Source organism: Nycticebus coucang, chromosome 23 (assembly GCF_027406575.1).
Source record: "Nycticebus coucang isolate mNycCou1 chromosome 23, mNycCou1.pri, whole genome shotgun sequence".
In the NCBI taxonomy this organism is placed as follows: domain Eukaryota; kingdom Metazoa; phylum Chordata; class Mammalia; order Primates; family Lorisidae; genus Nycticebus; species Nycticebus coucang.
This window is the reverse complement of record NC_069802.1, coordinates 14911491-14922564: the sequence shown is the minus strand read 5'-3', so window position 1 is coordinate 14922564 and position 11074 is coordinate 14911491. Positions and strand designations below refer to the sequence as shown.

The 11074-nt window shown below is 41.5% G+C and overlaps 1 non-coding gene across 1 annotated transcript; it reads left to right on the top strand.

The window, feature by feature from the left end:
* Positions 1–8968: 8968 nt before the first annotated feature.
* LOC128576190 (U6 spliceosomal RNA) lies at positions 8969–9071 on the top strand. The gene has a single exon (XR_008377295.1). It is a non-coding gene; the product is annotated as a U6 spliceosomal RNA (small nuclear RNA).
* The last annotated feature ends 2003 nt before the right edge of the window (positions 9072–11074 follow it).

Sequence of the window (11074 nt, the reverse complement as noted above, 5' to 3'; positions counted from 1 at the left end):
ATTTTCCAATCCCCTTCTCCTTCCCACTTCCTGCTGGGGATGGTCACGTGACACAATCCAGCCAATCAGGTGTAAATCTGTCATGGAGTTCCTGTCCTTGTTTCCCTGAGACAATCCTATCTGTATTCCTGACCTCTCTCTTTGCATGCATGTGTGATAAATGGAGATGCAGAAGCCACGATAAGGCCATGAAGGAAGAGCCAGGAAAGTTTCAGACATTGGTCGCAGCATCGCTGACCTGCTGAGCTCCTGTTATTTGGATTTGTGTTACTTGGAGCCAAGGACATCCTATCTGTACCATTGCAGAAAAGATAGAAAATACAGGAAAAAAATAAATCAAAAGAGGGAAAATATCACCTGTAATCTTATATCCAGAAATAACCAAAATTAATATTTCTGCATATATTCCTTCCATTTTTCCTCTTCTTATTGTTTTACAAAATTCTGGAACCATACTCTAGGAAAAGTTTTGTGACTGATTGCTTACCTATGTGCTATGGCCATCTTTCTGTATCAGTCATTCATCCACATGTAATCATACGGAGGTTCCAAGGTCATTTTACCAACTTTCTATTGTCAAATATTTATTTCCAATGTTTAACTATTGTAAACAATAATAGTGTGAACATCTTTGTATGTGCACCTTTCTCTGATTATTTCCTTAGGATAAATTCCTAAAAGTGCTGTGAATTGCTGGATCAAAGGGAAAGTTTAGGCTTTACATAGCTATGGATTAAATGCCCTTCAGAAAGGTTTTACCAAATTTTATATGTTTCTTGTGGTGTGTGCCTTTTCTTCACGTCATTATCAATGCTAGCATTTATTACCTTTTTAAAAATATCTGTCAGCTAATAGGCAATATATAGATTAATTTAAATTAATTTAATAATTTAATTACCGAGTTTGGCATATTTCTATCATATCATTTCCCATTTCCAATTCTTTTTTTTTGGCCAGGGCTGGGTTTGAACCCACCACCTCTGGCATATGGGGCCGGCGCCCTACCTACTTGACCATAGGTGCCGCCCACATTTCCAATTCTTAACTACCTATTATGTGCCAAATACTGAACTAGGTAGTTTAAATATGCTGTTAGTTTTAATCCACATAAACTGTTATCTTTTATTTTATGACTGAGCAAACTATAGCTCAGAAAAACTAAGTCACTTGTTCAAGATCACTCAGCTAAGTGATCACAGTGGGCTTCACAACCGTCTGCCTGTCCCAACAGAAACCATAATAAATGAAGATTTTTAAAAAAGATATTGTGTAAGTTATCCAAGTCCTAATTGAATCAGTCAGGAGCTATAGAAGAGAGACAGCATTCCCCAAGAGGTAACTGAAGAGAGTTCATGGAAGGTATCACTTGTGGGAGTGTGGGAAGGGGAAAGGACCCTTTCCCCCTCAAGGGGAAATCAAGAGGGGATCACACAGCTAAGGGCTAACAGTAGCAGGAAACTGCTGTCATCTCAGGCTGGAGGAGATAGAAAGAGGGACCTCTTTGGGAACCTGGTGAGATCTGCAGCTATGGGAGAGTGGCTGCCACGTGACCACAGACAGAGTCACATTTATTGCCAAACCACGCGGCAGCCCAGAGACAGTAACACAGCCAACTCTGACTTCCTGCTGGTGCCTCCCATTGGCTAAATCCGACCAGAAGCCAGAAGACAAGGATACCTGGAGAAGTAATCCATGGAAGTCTGAGACACACAGGAAAATGGACCCACAGGGCTTCCCATTCACTTTTCATTACCATTAGAAGAGCAGAACCGTATCGTCTGCAGCTAACTGCTGATATACAGCGCTTCAAACCCATGTGCAAGGCTGATGTAGGCCCAGATGCAGACATGTAGCAAAGGGCTCGTGCAGTGTGGTACACAGTGACTGCTCAATACCAGTAACGTCCTCGCGTTTCATGCCTGGAATTAGCATCGCATGTGGATCACTCCACAAGATTCCACTTCTTATTCTTGTTACCACTGGCAACTCTCAGCCCTCAAACTATTCACCATAAAACAATAATGAAATGCAAACGCAAAACAACAGCAGGAAAAGGAAAAGTGAAAAAACAAAACAAAACATTTTTCCTTCTTGAGTGCACAGCAGGGAACACTTGCCTGCCTCCCCATTGCAAGCTGTGGGGTATGACTCCTGCTGTTCTATCCAGCAGATAGAACATGAGCAGGAGTGAGACGCACCAGGCCTGGGCCATAGAAACTGCTCTTGAGTTCCTCCCTGCCATCTCCCCTTTTCCAGTTCTACATCAATGAGCAGAAGATCCTCAGAATCCCTGTTCTGAGAAAAACAAGTGATCCCATCTGTGTTTGAGCAGAAACTCTACCCTATCCGACACCTCCTGACCTGGAATTGGTTGGCTGTTTACAGAAACTTGAAATAAAAGTTGGTGGTGTTTAGCCGTCCACATACTAGTTCATGGCAATAGCAGCTAGTGGCGCCTTCATTAACACAAAGAACAAACATAAGAGGGCAATACTCAGACAAGAACTTGGACCAGGATCAACAGAAACAATCAAAACATCCCTAACAAGCCTTCTCCAGAAGGAGCCCTCAAGTTCTAAGGCCACCAACCTTTCCCCGATGATAACTTAATTTTGGTTTACATGAATTATTATATTCTACCAAGAATTTTATCAAAAATCCCTTTAAAAAAGTAGAAAGCACCCAAAGTAAGAAGCCTCCGGTGAGTGTCATCAATTTGATGAGTTTGGTGCTCACCTTAGCCTGCATTTGGGGCACGACTGCAGAGTCAGGCCATCTGAGTCCTTTGGGCAAGTGGCTGTACTTCCCTGAGTTAATGTGTACAAAGCACTTAAAACCATGCCGCACACATTGCCAGCAACCCTGATGGACAGAAGAATAAAATGAGAAGAAGCAATAGATGACGGGTCCCTCTCCTCACTTCTTGTCCAATAAGACTATCTCTGACACCTTGTGGCTCCTTCTGTCTTCAAAGGAAGTTGGTGAACAGTGATTGGAGGAACAGGGTACAAAGCGTAGCATGGTCGTGACCAGTGGCATGTCTCATTCCCGCCTCATCTGAGGCTCTCAGTGACACTGCTTTAACCCACTGGTGGCTCTCAAAGTACAACTGGACATGGGAAGCCACACTCTGGATCCAGACTGCCTGGTGTGAGTCCTGCCTGTGTCACCTACCACAGTGCACCTGAGACAGTGCCTGACCCATGTGGCTCCACAGTAACACCAGCTATTATTACTATGGTTCTTCCAGCACCTGCCAGCACATAGAGGCATCCTGGATGAAGTCCCCGTCTCTCCTCCTTGGCAGATGCCACACACAGGATGACCCTGAGAAGGCAACTTGTCTTGAAGTCTGTGCTCCACCAATATCCTGTTTGACTCAACGCCACTAATTCTAGGGGGAAAAATGGTTTGAATTGTTTGTGACCCTTACAAATAGAATGAAGGAGAGAGCAAATCTTAAGAATTGCTACAGCACTTTAGCAGACCTTGCTTTAGTCCTGTGACAGCTGTGGGCAGGTGGATGGAAGGATGGATGGATGGCTGACTGGATGGATGGATAGATGGATGGATGATCTGGTTATAATAGGTTTCAACTGCATGATTGGGCTATGCTCCCAATTCCACCATTCCCAACAGTTAAATGGGGAATTCCATTTATCCCATAATGATGAGAGAAAAAAGTAATGGCTATAAGACATTAAAATATATAAAGCTAAGAGCTTCTATAAAATGCATGTAATAGGTAGAACATATTTTTAGCTATATATTTCATCAACTTATGATCCCTAAAACTTAACATCCCCATATAATGAAATTCTGATATAACATGGTTAGTGTATAAGGAAGGTATTTCATAGCTGTTGGGATTAACACCAAGTTCCCTGACAAAAAGTCCTGGTGTCACATCATAGCGTGGGCCAGGAGGAACATTCTAGAAAAATGGATAGGCTGAGCGATAGAAACAGAGAGATTATTCAGGCCCACCTACTAAGTGCCAGGTACTCAATGGGCGTCCCCTCATTTAATCCTCACTAAACCTCTGTTTTACAGACAGCTTTCAGGAAACCATCTGTCCCTGTGATAAAAGCTGGCCTCGGGAATTACAATGACCTGGATTGAGAACTGGACTTTGTCACTTTCCAGCTGCATGATTTTAAAAGACTTCTACCATCTCTCTGAATCAGTGAGAAGTAAATGAATTAACATATGGAAAACACCTGGTGTGCCATAGGTGCCTAAGAAATATGAATTCTTTCCTCTTCTATTAGTGGTTCTTAACTGCACATTGATATCACTTGTGGAGCTTTAAAAATATAATCCTGACTGAGTCCTTCCTCCAGAGGTTTACATTTAATTGGTCCAGAGTGAGGTCTGGCCATGGGAATGGGGATTTTTAAAAGCTCTCCTGGGTGAATCTAAAGTGCAGCTAAGGTTACAAACCACTTGTCTTAATTGAATCATCCGGTATCACATAGGGAGTTAGAGGGTGATGCAATAAAAGTATTGTTGTTAATCACATTGGGCAGAGTTATCAGAACCGGGAATTCTGGAAACTGCTGTTGCTCCCTCCACCGAATGTCCTCCAGGGGAGAGCCAATTTATTCAGTGAGGGAAAGGCCAGACCTCTGGTTTTATCTTAATAAAGGATACCATTTGGGGGAAACTAATTCTTTAGAATGAAGTAAATGCTTTAAAAAGCCAATGGATGTAATTCTTGAAGCCGAATGTGGGTTCCAGGAGCCAAGATAATGGTCAGAGCTCTGCCCTCCAAAGGGACAAATGAGATTTTAGGCCTAGGGCCTTGCTGTGTGACAAGTTCCTTAAATTTCCCAGTCCGTGCAGGACATACCCACTGTTAAAAGGAGCTGTGAAAGCTTGGTCTTCTCAGGAAAAAAATAATGCTATATTCCTCTGCACCCACAATTGTTTACACATACAATGTTAGGAAGTTCACGGACCACTCAAATTTTTCTTAATTAGATAAGCTCTAAAATCCCTCCCACTTTCATAAAATTATTTTATTCAGTTCAAATATTGTTTAAAAGTTATCTCCATGGGTGGGCTCTCCTGGGAGGTTGCACTAGAGAGAGGGACTTCTGAGAGGCCTGGGGGCTGAGCAGGAAATAAGTGCGCAGCATCTCTGCAAGAGGGTGAATCATTTTAAGGACCTTGGGCAAAGGCAGCCCAGTCCAGTATCTAAAAAAAAAAAAAAAAAAAAAAAACCTCATGAAAAAGAATCAAGCTAAAGAATTACAATATTAACTCAATTCTCTCCTCTGGAATTTGTGCCATTACAATGATTTTCAAAGTCTAGTATAGAAAATTCACATTCTGTTATCATGTGCAAAGCCGCAGAGCTCTGCTGAGCAGCAGATCAGGCTGGAAGGTGGAACCAGTGGGTGCGCTGAAATCCACTTCTCCCAGCAGCTAGCTCATTGTGTGATTCCATCCCAGGCAAGTTGTTTCACCTCTCCATGCCCCTGCCTGTAAACTGCAGATAACAGTGCTAACCTCACAGGGCTGGTATGAGGAATAGCTAATAAAATGTGATAGTGACACGCCCAATTTAAATGCAAACGGCTGTAAAACAACGAAAAGCATATTTAAACATTTCCACTGCTAGGAGTTGGGGGGAGGGAGACAATAGGGCTTTGAGAAGAGAACATTTATTTTTCTCTCTACTGTACACTCCAGTTAATCAATGCACATTTATTTTTCTACGTGCCAGACACCGTGCTAGGCTCTGGGAAATAGAAACCAGTTAGTTCTCATGAAATCTGCAGTCTGCCATTCCAGGGAAGATATGTAAAAGTCATTGTAAAATATTCTCCATCACGACTTTATTTCTTTCTATAATACAGTAGAACTGCTATAGTTGACCACCTCCCCTTAAGTTGACCATCAGTCTGGGTCTGCACCACATGTCCACAACCATATAGTAGGCCGATTCCCTTATGTTGACCACCTCCATATGTTGGGCAGTTTGTTACAGTCCCTTGGGTGGTCAACTTACAGAGATTTCTACTGTATTTACTGAACTATCTGTCTATATAAGATAGTGCGAGGAGCTTTGGGAAATGCAAAGGTTTATCAGATACATCACCACCGGTGAAGCGTTTGAAATCTCATCTGAAAGACATGACATGAGGAAAAGTCTAAATAGTCCAAGGCCGCGTAAGAGCCACTGCCAAGTGAATGTTCAACTTTCTCTTTCTTGTGAATTTGTTTTTCATTTGGGCTATTCTCTTTCTATTCTCTCCTTCTTTTCTGAGAATCTCTTCCGGGTTCAGCTGGATGATTCCCTAATAACAGAATTTCCTTTCTTTCTTTCTTCTTAAAGGCTGATTGATATTCCATTATATACACACATTTCCTTTATCTGTTCATCCATCAGCTAGCAACTGGGATGATTCCACCTCTTGACAGTGGTAAATGGTGCCACAATGGACATGGGAGTGCGGTGTCTCTCCCAGACATTGATTTCATTTCCTTTGGATGTACATTCAAAAGTAAGATTGCTGGATTATATAGTACTTCTATTTTTAATTTTTTGAGGAATTGGATACTGTTTTCCGTAATGACTGTACCAATTTACATTCCCGTAAGCAATGTGCAAGGGTTCCCTTTTCTTCATTTTCCCGCTAACACTTGTCATCTTTTTTTTTTTTTTTTTGCAATTTTTGGCTGGGGCCGGGTTTGAACCCGCCACCTCCAGTATATGGGGCTGGTACCCTACTCCTTGGAGCCACAGGCGCCACCCACTTGTCATCTTTTTGATAATAGCCATCCCTACAGGTGTGACGTGATATCTCACTGTGGTATGCCCTGTATGTGCTCCGTTTTGTGTCTGGCTTGGTGCAACATAATGTTTTTGAGATTCATCCATTTTGCTGCATATATCAGTGGTGTGTTTCTTTTCTTTGCTAAGTAGTATTCCTTTGCCTGAATTTGTTTATTCTTTTCATTATTGAAGGACATTTGTCTTGTTCGGTGGACGATGAGGATCTTCAGGTCCCTCCTGGGGGAACAAAGGATGAGCACCGTGACTGGTGCTGCCCCACCTTAATCATGCCCCAAGCAATTGCCCACACCTGGGGTAGGGAGGCAACACCCTACCAATCTACCAATCAGAATGTAGTGTGCCAGCTGCAAAAAAATGAGAGGACTCTCTAGCTCAGGAGCCATGCAGCATAGGCACCACAGAGTCTGGAAGGTGACCTAGAACAAGCCCAAGGCTAATTATTATGCCACTAATTTAAATCTGCATTGCAGTTCACACCCCTAATGGGCTTTCAGAGAGGCTCATGGGAGATACATTTGCACAGTAATACTTGGTGGTTCCAAGGTGACCTGTCAACCAGGAGATGGGCCCAATCCAGGCATAAAACAGGACCCCCCTGCTATAACCAATGTCTACTTTGTTACAAGGTGCCCCTTTCATTGTTTATGGCAGATGCACCTTGCTGTGTAAACCTATATCTTACTCTTTCTCTGTAAACCTGTATTTCTCTTCCTCATTAAACTTTGTCTTGCTTTTGTCTTGCTTTGGTAGTTCTGGTCATTCTTTGGCTAAGGGCATACCAAGAACCAAGAACTGCCTGGATTCTAACATTGTTTCCAGGTTCTGGCTATTATGATAAAATTGCTGTAAATACTCTTATGCAAGACTTTCTGTGGACATATACATTTTATCTCTATTGAATAAATGCCTAGCAGTAGAACTGCTGGATCGTAGTGAGGTGTACATTTTGTTTTACAAGAAACTATCATACCTTTGTCAAAATGATTGTAACGTAAGAAGGTTCCAATTTTTCCAAATCCTCACCAGCACTTGGTATTACCATTTTTCTTTTTACTTTTTAGCCTCTTAATCAGTGTGAAATGATTTCTAATTGTGATTTTAATTTGCATATTCGTAATGAGTAATTATACTGAGCACTTTTTATATGCTTTCATATGTATCAAAATATACACTTTGTATATTTTATGACATGTCTGTTCGAGTCTTTTATCTGATTTTTAATGCATTGTTTCATCTCTTGGACTACTAAATTATTGGAATTCTTTACATATTTTAGATGCAGTCTAAAAGTCTCTTGTTATGCAACTTTACCGAGAATGGTTTCTCCCAGTCTGTTGTAGTTTGCCTTTTCATTTTCTTAATGGTATTTTTGATGAGTAGAACTTTTACATTTGATAAAGTCCAGTATAGAAAATTTATTTTCTTTTATGATTAGTACCTCAAGGTTTTCTTAGAGAACCAAAGCCAATGGGGGGGGGGGAGGAGTGTGTTTGTTTAATGGTAAAATTTTTGTAAATATCATATGATGTTTATGAAAACCATAAATGTGAGAGAGAGAGAGATTTAAAAAATAAAGAATTGACTCATCTGATTAGTGGAGGCTGAGAAGTATTAAGATCTGCAGCTGGAGACCCAGGACATTCAATGCTGTAAGTTCCAGTATGAGAGCAAAACCAAGTCCCAGCTCAAACAGTCAAGATGAAAAGGTTCAATCTTTTTGTTCTCTTCAGATCTTCAATTGATTGAGAGCCACTCACATTAGGGACAGCAATTTGTTCTACTCAGACACCATTCAAATGTAATCTCATCCAGAAACACCCAAAATAATGTAAGATCAAATGTCTGGGCACCCCATGGTCCAGTAAAGTTGACACAAAATCAACCATTATGATATCTTTAGTGTCCTGTCTAGGAGGTCTTTGCTTACTCAAGATGTTCTTTATGTTTTATCTTTTCTTACTTTTGGCATATATTATGACAAAGAGTCTTCTAGAACTAATGTTTGGAAAAACAATCTTTTCCTCATTGAATTATATTGGGCCTTTGTCAAGAATCATTTGAATACACGTCTATTTCAGAAATCCTTCATGTTCTGCTGATTTCCTTGTCAATTTTTATATCAATACCACACTGTCTTGACTACCGTAAGTTAAAAGTCTTTATATTCTTTGGCAGCACATATACTAAAACTGGAATGATACAGAGAAGATTAGCATAGCCCCTGCACAAGGATGACACACAAATTCATGAAGCGCTCCACATTTTGACCACGCCAAGCGCAAGATGGTCACCACCATGAATGTGGTGTATGCACTCAAGTGCCAGGGCCGCACTCTGTACGGTTTTGGTGGTTAAGTTATATTCTCGTTTCTGTTTCCAACCAAAAGGCCCTTTTCAGGCCCCCCCATCTACTCCCTTAAGGAGCCATTGCACTTAAGTATCTAATCATGATTTTAAAAAAAGTCTTTATATTCATTATCTATTGCTACATAACAAATTATCCTAAAATTTAGCGCACAAAACAACCAACATTTATCATTTCACACACTTTCTGAGGAGCAGAAATCTGAGGGCAGCTAAGCTGGTGGTTCTGTCATAGGGTCTCTTGAGTTGCAGTCATGCTATCAGCCAGAGTTGTGGTCATCTGAAGGCTGGCTGGGTCTGGAGGGTCTGCTTCCAAGGCCATTGATGGAGCTGTTGGCAGAGTCCTCAACTCCTTGCTGGCTTCAATTCTTCATCACAGGGGCCTCTGCATGGGACAATTCATGATAAAGAATCTGGTTTTCCTCAGAGCAAGTGACATGAGAGAGAGAATGAGAGAGAGAGGAGAGAGAGTCACCAGGATGAGGGTCACACATCTTGTATAACATCTCAGAAACAATAAAGCACCAATTCTGCCATATTCCATTATCACACAGACCAACCCTGATGCATTGTGGGAAGGAACTGAACAAAGACGTGAATACCAGGATGTGGAGATCTTTGGGAGCTATTTTGTGGACTATTTACCACAGTCTTGAAATCATGCAGTACAAGTCATCTGACCTCGTTTTCCTTTTTCAAGATAGTTTTGGCTACTGTCGATTCTTTGCATTTTCATATAAATTTTAGAATCCCCTGTCCAATTTCTAAAAATATTAAAAATTCCTACTGGAATTTTCACTGGGATCTATATCTATAATCTATAATATACAATCCATTTGGGGGAAATTGATACCTTATCAATTTTGACCAATGGCTGAACTGGTATCTCTCTCTATTTAGCTTTTTTTTTTTTTTTTTGTAGAGACAGAGTCTCACTGTACCACCCTCGGGTAGAGTGCCGTGGCGTCACACGGCTCACAGCAACCTCCAACTCTTGGGCTTAAGCGATTCTCTTGCCTCAGCTTCCCGAGCAGCTGGGACTACAGGTGCCTGCCACAACGCCCGGCTATTTTTTGGTTGCAGTTTGGCCGGGGCTGGGTCTGAACCCGCCACCCTCGGCATATGGGGCTGGCGCCCTACTCACTGAGCCACAGGCGCCAGCGATTTCTTTCTTTTTTTTTCTTTTTTTTTTTATTGTTGGGGATTCATTGAGGGTACAATAAGCCAGTTACACTGATTACAACTGTTAGGTAAAGTCCCTCTTGCAATCATGCCTTGCCCCCATAAAGTGTGAAACACACTAAGGCCCCACCCCCCTCCCTCCATCCCTCTTTCTGCTTCCCCCCATAACCTTAATTGTCATTAATTGTCCTCGTATCAAGATTGAGTACATAGGATTCATGCTTCTCCATTCTTGTGATGCTTTACTAAGAATAATGTCTTCCACTTCCATCCAGGTTAATACGAAGGATGTAAAGTCTCCATTTTTTTTAATGGCTGAATAGTATTCCATGGTATACATATACCACAGCTCGTTAATCCATTCCTGGGTTGGTGGGCATTTAGGCTGTTTCCACATTTTGGCGATTGTAAATTGAGCTGCAATAAACAGTCTAGTACAAGTGTCCTTATGATAAAAGGATTTTTTCCCTTCTGGGTAGATGCCCAGTAATGGGATTGCAGGATCAAATGGGAGGTCTAGCTTGAGTGCTTTGAGGTTTCCCCATACTTCCTTCCAGAAAGGATGTACTAGTTTGCAGTCCCACCTCAGTGTAAAAGTGTTCCCTTCTCTCCACATCCACGCCAGCATCTGCAGTTTTGAGATTTTGTGATGTGGGCCATTCTCACTGGGGTTAGATGATATCTCAGGGTTGTTTTGATTTGCATTTCTCTAATATATAGAGA